Below are 10,361 nucleotides of genomic sequence, written 5' to 3'. Positions count from 1 at the left end.
TAATTAGAGTACTGACCAAGCACAGCATACTTAACATTTGTTAAAACGTATGGTTAATAGAATCTTTTCCTAAAACATAAATTTTTCTTATCTGGATACACATTGTGCTCAAGAGTGGTTCCAGAGAAATTCTAATAAGAATTTTTGTTACTATCCGGCTAACCTTTTGCTTTATATTATTGATATAAACAAATGTATAATAATAGTTAACATATTGTTGTTCTGTTTCATAAATAACGTTTACACAGAGCAATTGATTATATTTAACAGATTCTTTATTTACTAAAATTTGTCACTTTAACGCATTTCTTATGCAATTCTTGCAAATTTATAGACTAGAAAAGAGTAGCCAAGAGTTACTTTCAATAGAGTATTATGCTTTTATATTAACCAGGTACCCTAGGAATATCCATATAACATTTCAGTAAATCGGTTTAGTATAGGTATAAGATATTTAGTATGTAACTAGATGCGTTAAACATTAAATGTAATTAATTGTAATACTAAGAAGAAATATAAAATTTATTTTTAAAAGTAATATTTTTAGTTGTTAAATGAAGTTCAGACAACAGTTTCTGAAGTAACTAGGTTGTATATAATGGGGCTCCAAACTCAACTTGACAGCCTCTTGGTAACGGATCCGACATTGGATTATTATCCGTTATCACCCATATGTCAATTTGTGCGAATTCTTTCCTGTCACATATTGAAGGAATAATGTAGTCTAACGTCGTTTTTGAGGTCAGGGAAGAAGAAAAACCTTTCTCAACATGTTTCTGAAAATGAAACATGTTTTTAATTAAACCTTACAGTTAGGTTTATTATTCTGTGTTAATAAAATTTTCTGTGTAGGATTAATAACGTTTTAGTGACAAATTAAACATTCATTTTATATTATTTATTTATGTATCACTAATGAATTGGGTATTGTATGAACTTACAACGTCAATAGAAATGTGTATAAAAAAAACTATAAGAGATTACCTTTACTATGATATTTGGTAGCGAAAATTTAATGAATAACGACGACGATTGATAACTTGTGAGAGTATCAGTTGCCTGGATATTATCCCTTACACTTTTATGTTTCATTACATGTTAGCTTCTATTATAAATGAAGATATTCATTACACGTGTAACAGTCCGTTACATAAGAGATAATTGAAACTTGGTACGTGGGTCTCTAATGGTCAAGGCTCTAAGTAGGGACCCAATATTACCCTAATATTCCTCATATTTACCCCAATATTTTTTATTTGATTATTTTATTTGACTGTATTAAATGTATCACCTAAGCTAATCATTTTATTCATTTAAACTTACTTAAACATCTGTGTTATGTATTTATTCAAGTGATTGCTTATTTTAGCGAGCTATGGTTGTATGTTTTGCATGGGGGAAAAACTTTCTTTTCGAGTTACAGAACGAAGTGGTACGTTTGGTTACTCTCTACCCGCTAGTGGCGGGACTATCGCGACCGTTTTGATGTCAGGCAGGGCGATTCTATGTTCAGTGGCTATTCAAGCGTTCCAGTAAGAGGATAGTGTCGCTCCTTGTTGAAGTGACTACATCTTTTGTCGGGTTATAGATTGGTTTGAATATATTTATGAAGTACTAATTTATTTTTTAAAGAATCAAACGTATAATTGATTAACTTACTATATCAATTTATATATTTGCTGCAGTATTTAAAGCTCCTTGGTTTTAAAACTTCAATATTGTTAATATTATTGTGTATTCCAATTTACTACAAGTTTTGTTCTGAAGATATGTAAATTAATAAAAACTATTTGATCAGATATTTTCTGGCTAAAAGCCGTATTTTAATTTAATTAGGGAAGAGAATTAGTATATCTGTTGTTTATAACTATAACCTTTATAAAATTACATCGGCCTTTATCATAAATTCATTTAAAAGTTTAGCTAAACAGATTTTAATACAATCTTTGATGAATGAACGTCAAAAGCATTAATTGACTTTTCAAAAGAACAATTACATTTAACTATATCAAACAATAGAAACATAAGTTCAACGATTTCTGTAAAAATAATAGATCACGTGTTTAGAATATATTTGACAAGATTCAATTCCAGATTTTTTCTTTCCTATTTTAGTCAATATGAACCCATATTTTCATGTTTATTATTATAATGAGATTGGAAATAAAGTAATTATTTCGGAAACACGAGGTTGCAGGGAAAATTATACGAACAAGCTATAGAAAATATTACAAACGATAATAATGAAGGTATAAATATTCATTACTTTAATATATAGACGTCAGTGATTATATTAACATATAACATGTAAAAACATTATAAAAAAATATGTATAAAGGCAATAATAAATTTTTTTGTATAAATCATTGAGTGTCTCATATTATTTTAATCAATAAACATTTACTTTTTCATAAATAGTAAACCTACATCTTCAAGATATATATTCACAGCACTTTGTAAATTACTAAATTCTATCGGTTAGTTTTGCAACTACATTTAATTTTGTTGTAATATTTTACTATATTTACAGTTTATGATAATTAATAAACTATGTTGAAATGTTTTATTCGTATTATATATATATTATATATATATATATATATATATAATATATTTATAATAAGATTCTGATACATCCTAATATCCTTTAACTACATATATTAAATTTTTGAACTACTCACCTGCAATATTTATCATCATATACAGGATATAGGGCCTACAACTAATGAACAAAATTATCTAAAACGCAGGAATGGTAGTTAGACTTAAAAATTTTTATATTTAAAAATATACAATAATAATTTAAATAAGCTGACCTAAGGTAATTTTTTAAATAATTGTTCCTTTTGCACAGAAATACTTAACTCGCCTTTATTTTATTCCTGGATAATATATGTCACGAAAGAATTGTTAGCAGGCTTATTAAAAGTGAAAAAGAACACAAATCTCTAAAGTAATAATCACCGTCCAACCTAATGGTCGGTATTTAATGTGAAATTAGACAAAGGATATTAGGCTATTTCCCAGATTAAAAACGTTTAGAGGATGATATTGGATAATTGTGCAGTTTACAAGTATTAGCCGATTTTTTACCTTTTATGTAATTAAAGTATTGGACTTTCTTTCATTTTCATTGTTAATATCTCTAGCTGTGAGATTGCTTTGTGAACCAGAAGTGATATCATTATTTTCAATTTATTTATTAACTTTATATTTCATTGTACGTATTGTAACATTATCCTAATGTTCAATAAGTATAACTAATATCCATGTTAGAAAAATTTAATGCTTATTAATTTACATCTTTTAACAGTCTTTAGTATATATAATGTATAACGTATTATCATAAATACCTTATCGGAATGATAACGTAGATTAAATGCCACTATTTTTTATAAGGAAGAAAGTTGAAAGTAGTCCTAAATGTTAATAAAGCAATACTTTTCCAATACCGGTTCATTTTTTAATGAGGCCTTTTGAATGAAAGGTTTCATCATCAGACGACTCGTTTGGTTTCGAAAGGCCTGGTGAGAAATAAAACAGTATTGGAAAATATTGTTTTATTATGTTTTATTAACATTTAGTACTACTGTAATTTTTTCCAACTGTTTCAAGAGTTTTAAATTATTAAAAAAGGTGAATTTTAATAGTTCTATAGAATTTAGAATAAAAAAAAATATATTCTAGTTTCTGTAGTGATTGCAAATCTATTTTTATATCTATGGGTTTGATCTACATGAGAATTAGTTTTTGTTTGAGTATATTTGAGTATAAGTATATATTAATATATATATATATATATATATATATATATATATATATATATATATATATATATAGTCGTTGTTGATAGCCTAGAAAGATTAAACAAAATATCATATTTCAACGCATATTGGTGTTAGCTTTTTATGAAAATGCATTTTTAAGGAGGTGTATTACATTTTGTTTTTCTATAAAATCAAGAATAATGAAGAATAGAAATGTGGTTCACTCCTCTAGGTGGACGATTGCAAGTTAAATATTTCCATAGTCTTTTTAAAGTGTAAGGGACATTTACTTAAGTTTTTAACCAATTCATCGTAGTAGCTCATCCAAATATTGATAAACCTAAATATAGTTACCCTAGGAGTTTACAACCTATTTCAGCCTCTTTGCCTATTAAATATTAATAGTGGAAATGCTCAGTTGATTTTCAGAAAACCTACTCGGTTTTCTCTTTAAGTCACAAGGAACAGTTGTGTTATGTTATGGAATGACAACTCAAAGACTATTTAAATCTCAATGTGTGATAATGTTTTGTTAAATCTTTACTTTGTATTTAAAGAGAATATGGCATGTGCATTTAAAATTTCATCGTTCGAGGCCTTCAGGAAGTTAAATGACCAAGTTGACAAAAATACAGTTCTTCTAGGGATTTATTCGCATTTAGTATCCTCTATTGGTAATTTTAATATTCTTTGGAATTCTTTATCAACACTTTTTTTGTAATTGATTAATATGAATATGTATGGTAAGTTTTAACCTTATGAAATATCGGAAATTTATAGAAATAGTTATGAGTGAGTAAGTGAAGTCAAAATATTATCAAAGTAAGTAAGAGATTTGTCATTTACACATATAAATAAATTATTAGCAATGATTTTGTTGTGAGTTTTTTGTCTTTAAAGAGATAATTTGAGTAAATACTTTCCTCTATCCTACAATCAACTTTAAATGTATGCTATAAATTTGATACATACATTTTTAAATACAATATTTTTAGCCTCTTACCTTAATTCAATATTTTATAATACTTTGAAGAGTATTTAAGACTGCAGCCACTAATTTAAATAAAAACATACATATCAGGTTTATTACTTTAAGAAATATATTTAAGCAATACTTAATCATATACCACACCAAACGGTAATGTTTCTACCCACGTAAAGACTATACGCTACTTCTATAAAACTGACTCAACATACATATTTTTGCATTTGAAGAAATAAAAAATTGATTAAATATTCTTACACCTTTTGGGAGAGTTGATGTTTTGAGAAATTCTTTGGTTAATCGCACTCTCACATACAATATCGGACACCCTTTTCAAATGCAAAGTAGGAGTATAGCATACCACCTGTCAAATGGCTTCCGTGAGATTCCATTTAGTATTACAAGTCTATAGCTGATTCAGGTTTTAAGATGTCCTGCGGCCAGATAAAAGGCATTCATCATACAAAAAACAAATTGTTAAATCCTCCAGCAGACAAATTTCTTGGTTTGGAATGCACAGTTATGTAACTCATTAATGTTTAAATATAAATATAATTTTGTGCAAAATCTTAAGTCCAGTGATTAAATATTTATAATGGTAACTTGCTACACGATAAGTTCATATTTTGGGCAATTGAGTTAGATTTTATAGTTCAAGTGAAGTAAGGAGCGAACTACAACGTAATTGTATACTGAAGTCAAATGCTTTTATAAAACTTTAAATATTAACTTTCCACTCTATTATTTTTTATGGCTACTGTATGAATAAGCTACATGTGTTAAGAGGCCATATTTCAAAATATGTTTTAAAATCTAGGTAAACATTTAGTTAACGTACAGTTGTATATCGTAAAGTGACACGCACCGTCGTCGATCGCAGTGTTTCCTATAAAGAAATTACGCTTAATGTAAAATTTCAAATCTACAGGTCAGTTCTTGTTTTGAAATAGACACACAAATAGACAGTTAGACATACTGGCAGAGTGAATAAAATTTTTCGAGCCCCTCAAGTTTTAAGATTCCTTACACCACCCAATATTACGTTAACCTCTGTGGCCTAAATCTTTTTTGTAAACAATATAAAAATCATTTAATTCAGTCCATAATATTTATTTAAAACGTAAGATGGGGTGTTAAGACGCAAAAATAGTACAAAGTCTTTACGGAAATATGTACAAAAATGCATTATTTATGAGATTTTACTGTAATAGTTAAATTACTGTATAATAGAAGAGTATTTTTATCACTGAGGTTTTAGTTTCACTTTACATCCATTAGATCTTTCCTAACATAAATTTTAATAGTGTTAAAATATATTATTATAAGTTCCATGTAGAATATATTTATTTATTCGTATTTTTATTACTCATCTTATTGCTTCGACAGGAAATTCATTATTAATTGTTAAATTTATAACTCAATTATTCAAGATTGTAAATTCAATACAACTAATAATACATTATGATGAGTAAAATACTTCCGGTAATACTTAGAGAAATAAATTAGTTCAGAATCTTTAATTGATACGTAAGCTGCATTCTTAAGCAGCTATTGCTTTTTAGGAAAATCTGTACAAAAAGGCAATATTTATGAGGTTTTTACTGTTATCGTTGAATTACTGTACCACAGAATAGTAATTTTATCACTGAGGTTTTATTTTCAGTTTTTATTCATTAGATCTTTAGTAGCATATTTTCCCTCTATTGTAAGTTTCATTTATAATATATTTATTTAAATGTCTTTATATTAATTATTTTACTGTTACAACTGGAATATTATTAATAGAAAAATTTGCATCTCGATTATTCAAAATTAAAAATGCAATACAACTAATAATGCAGTACGATGAGTAGGAAACTACTTTCTGTAATACTTAGACAAAGAAATTAGTTTGAAAGTTTACAATATCGTTGTGCTCTTAATAGGTCAGGAACTTTCTGCAGTAAGTTTGATTTTCCGGAGTTATAGAACATGGTATATCAATTAGCCGGAAGCGAAGTTCAACACATAATGGGTTAATCACACAATAAAGCTTTTAATTATTATTCGTTAAAGCAACAAGAATAATGCGCTATCACTGAAGCCCCATATTGATATGATATTTAATGATGATATAATAAAACACTGATATTACATTTTATGATTTTACAACAATTACTTTGTCAGAACAACTGTACTAAGATCAGATAAAAAGTAAATTTCAGTATGAAAGCTAATCAATATAGATATAGGTATTAAAAATTTAAATGCCTGTACGTAACTGTGAAATTCCATATAAATTTAGTAAAAGCACATATGATATTATAGCATCATATGAAATTTTTCTATCGTAAATAGGTATAAATTAGGTACATATTACCGAAGTGTTCATGGTTAAGAGGATTAGTGTCGAACCTTGAATCTTTTATAGTTTTTTTTGCGTGTTAGAGTATATTTGGTTCAAATTAATTTTATTTCCAACAGCACTGCAGGTTTAGCCTTGTATTTCCGATGAGGAATTTGCAAATACATGAGTATCGGGTACCTATTTGGGTTAAAAAGGTAGCCAGAGGTATTTGGGTATGTCCATATCTTGTTATATACGGAAGGTCTAAAATACTTCCTGTGCCAATGACGAACTTTTCGTGTAATACCGACGAAAGAAATATTTATACGTAAGTCTTTTTTTGGTCATAAATTGTCTATTCCTCAGTTGATTTTGGCTTATTGCCCCGTTCCAAACTATACACGTCTGTAACTCTAACGTCTGTAAGATCTACGGGTAAGTTTATAAATACCTTAAGTAGCGTAGTGTTATGGAAGTTTTAAATATCAGTAGGTGCTTGGTTGTGTTTTAAATAGGAATAGGCCTACGTGTTAAGCAAGGATCGTAAGAATAATCATGTACACTTTTAGTAAAATCGGCTCATTAGTTTTTAAGTAATTAAGTCACACATAAAATCACAGACAGAATTAGATTTTTATATTAATAAAAAACAGCTCCGTCTATATAAAATCAATGGTTAAAACCGAATAAGTATATAACTGTACGGGTTGACTGCAAATTATATCCAGCTTTTGAATGAAACCTTTTGACGTCTCCAACGTAACGCTGCCTCGGGCAACTTCAAACACCAAGATTACTTATTACCGGTGGTAAAAGGAATATATGACTTTTTTGAAAAGCTTGATTCTATAGGAGATGATGTTTTTATTTTATTGTATTTCATGAATCTCCGTAGGCGTTCACAGTAAATTCAATTTCTTAATAACAACTTACTCATTTTATTATAATATAAAGTTTAATATAACAAATATTTATTTACAAATTACCAAGCTACGAGTACACCATACAAATTGTCGTGTAACAGGCTTTACTGAGGTTACAATCAAAGATTTCCAGTCTCTAGTCTATTTCAATCTCAAGATGTGTAAATATAAATACTGGCATCAAACCAAGGGAAACTATACATCACTCTCTGGGAAAAACAGAATAGTTTTAGTCTAATGAGAGATAGAAGAACGTTTAGCTAATTTCTGTGGTCTGATATGAACCATTATGTAACTAATATATTCTATTAAAAATAAAAATTCATTAAAAAGTTGAAAAGTGTATACATTCACACTATTTCATGACTTATGTTACATAGCACTGTTTTAGTAATAAAATGTTAGGTAAAGTAGGAAGGTTTCTACAAGGAATGAGTGAGCTTGAATAAAATATTGTCATTTACTAAATTTTAACGTTGAGTTTCTACTCCATTCCTTTTTATGTTTATTTTATAAATCAGCTACATCTGTTAAAGTCATACGTCGAAATGTTGCATAACTATACTCTATTTAAATAAACATTTTCGTGGTAATTTCTAGTTGGCATCACATTTACTTGTAACACCAATAAAAGTTCTCAACCAAATATTTGTTAGTGACATGGAACTTAATTTACCTTAGTCTTTTCCATATAAAAATATTGTATGCAAAAATTCAGGCCAACTGTTATGTTTTTATAGAATTTATGCTGATGGATAAACAGGCAATTGTAAATTCTAGCACCCCACGAGTGATAAGGTACGCCCAGACAATAAACGTAATATATCTCAACGTTTAATACATGTCTCAATAGTAAAATTTTCCCTTCTATTAGAAATATGTTTAATTTTCTTAATTTAGTATTCAATTCATTGGCAGGAGAGGGTTAGAGGATTTACTTTTAAACAGCAATAGATAAACGTTGCCTATTTGGAATAACTGCAACAACCTATTAGATATTTTTAAGGCAGTTCACGGAAGTATTTTTGTAAATTCGTTTATATGCTTGAAATTCTACATTACCTCATATCAGCCTTGATATACTTTGTAATAGACGCAATAATTCCAAATTAATAATAGCTTTAAAAAACCTTCATACAGTAAAACATCACAGTTCATTAATTTTATTAAATGGTAACTGTAAAAAACACAATTGCCAAGATTTCATATACGTAAATATTATTGCACATTGTGATATTGTAGAATATAATGGTAATATATATTGAAACACATTTATAACTAATTTTTGAAATATCCATTAAACGTAAACACTGTGTAAAATGTGATACCAATATCTTTCCTATTTGTTATGTAATAATCATGGAATGCTGACGTTTGGGGAAAATTTCTCTTTATCGGATTATTTAAATTCTCTGCTTACTAAAAAGGAACGATTAGGATAAAGAAAAATTTAAATACTTATAATATTCAGTGTGGTTTTTAGTGATAGAGTATTTATAAAATTTTATCAAATATACAATGGCCTCAGTTTATGTATCTTGTTTCATTAGCCAATGTTATTAAAATAATAAAGTTATGAAGTGTTATTTGTAGCATTATGTTCTAATATAAAAGTCATTAAAATAATACGTATTTAAGCTATGCTTGCATCTAAGATTTACAAAAAACAGATTTTATTACACGATATGTACGATTCTTTCTGTTTTATATTTAACCGGCACGTCTGAACCACATGTCAATCAGGGATAAATTGCTTAAACGCGATCCAATGTTGCTGCAGTTACTGTTCTAAAGGAAACTGCTGGAAATTTTGATATATTTATATATTTTAGTTTGCAGAGGTTATCTAATTAAAATATTTAAGTAGGCGATTTAATATGAATAAGTGGCTGAAATTCTAATGTTAAAAAAATTTAGAGAAAGTTAAAAAAAGTAATCACAACATAACTTGAAAATCATATTAAAATTTTCGGAGTGAATATTATAACTGCACTATCTGACTTATGAATGATGTTAGTTTGGTTGGGAAAACTCTATTCATGTACCCGTATTTACATTTTGTAATAACTTTTACAGGAGCAATGCATTGTTATTCATAAATGACAAAGCATTATATATTTTTCTTTAACTTTATGTAACTCCTTAACACCGACAGCCTCTGGTCTGAAAACATAGCCTCGCATTATAGTTTATTTCATAACACACCATGGAAACATTCTCAATGTAAGTCTCATATAAACTAGAATCACTTTTTATTCGACCAGATCACCGACCTCTTCTAATTTCAGGTTTGTAACAAGTCACCAAGTTAGTTTTCACAATATTTCAAGGATCGTTTTAGCCGAAGCATTATGATCTCT

Source organism: Homalodisca vitripennis, chromosome 8, assembly GCF_021130785.1.
Source record: "Homalodisca vitripennis isolate AUS2020 chromosome 8, UT_GWSS_2.1, whole genome shotgun sequence".
NCBI classification, from domain to species: Eukaryota; Metazoa; Arthropoda; class Insecta; order Hemiptera; family Cicadellidae; genus Homalodisca; species Homalodisca vitripennis.
This window is presented reverse-complemented; position numbering follows the sequence as displayed.